This window comes from Anopheles funestus (genome assembly GCF_943734845.2).
Source record: "Anopheles funestus chromosome X unlocalized genomic scaffold, idAnoFuneDA-416_04 X_unloc_117, whole genome shotgun sequence".
NCBI lineage: Eukaryota > Metazoa > Arthropoda > Insecta > Diptera > Culicidae > Anopheles > Anopheles funestus.
In genome coordinates this window covers 32,501-33,432 of record NW_026045058.1, presented here as the reverse complement: position 1 = coordinate 33,432, position 932 = coordinate 32,501, and positions in this window count along the sequence as shown.

Below are 932 nucleotides of genomic sequence, written 5' to 3'. Positions count from 1 at the left end.
TTCTGGGGCCAACCTTGTGGAACGTGCTGTACGACGGGGTCCTGGGAGTGTCGCTGCCACAGGGGACCGAGCTAGTCGGTTATGCCGACGACTTGGTACTTCTCGTCCCGGCGGTGACTCCCGAAGCCGCGGCCTCGAAGGCCGAGACAGCTGTAGCATCGATTGCAGAATGGCTGACTCGTCACCGTCTCTCCCTGGCGCCCGAGAAGACTGAGATGACGATCATCTCCAGCCTGAAGAGACCACCGTCGGTCTCCATCAACATCGGCGGTGTAGTGGTTCCCTTCTCCCGGTCCATCCGCTACCTGGGAGTCTGGCTCCAGGATCATCTATCCTGGCTCCCTCACGTCGAGAAGGCAGCGGCGAAGGCGGAGAAGGTCGCCCAGGCGGTGGCACGGCTTCTGCCTAATCACAGCGGCCCGAAATCGTCTCGAGCCCGCCTGCTGGCGGCTGTAGCAGATTCCATCCTTCGCTACGGAGCCCCAGTATGGTCGGAAGGCTTGGAAAGACAGCAATGCCGCAGGCTTGTTGGTCGAGTACAGCGCAAGACGGCGATTCGGGTCTGCAGAGCGTTCCGCACAGTGCGCGGTGAGACGGCGGTGCTGCTGGCCGGTCTAATCCCGATTTGCCGCCTGATCGACGAGGACAGCAGAGTTTATCACCGTCTTCACCAGGAGGACCGGACGGAGGCTGGTGAAACATCCGGGCGGATGAACGCGAGCGTACATACCAGGCTTGGCAAGCCCAGTGGGACGCGGATGCGGGTAACGAGGAGGCCAGTCGTTACGTGCGCTGGGCACATCGTGTGATTCCGGACGTCAAGGCCTGGCAGTCACGGAAGCACGGAGACGTGACTTTCCAGTTAGCACAGGTATTGTCCGGTCACGGATTCTTCCGTGACTACCTGTGCAACATGGGCTTCACGTCATCCC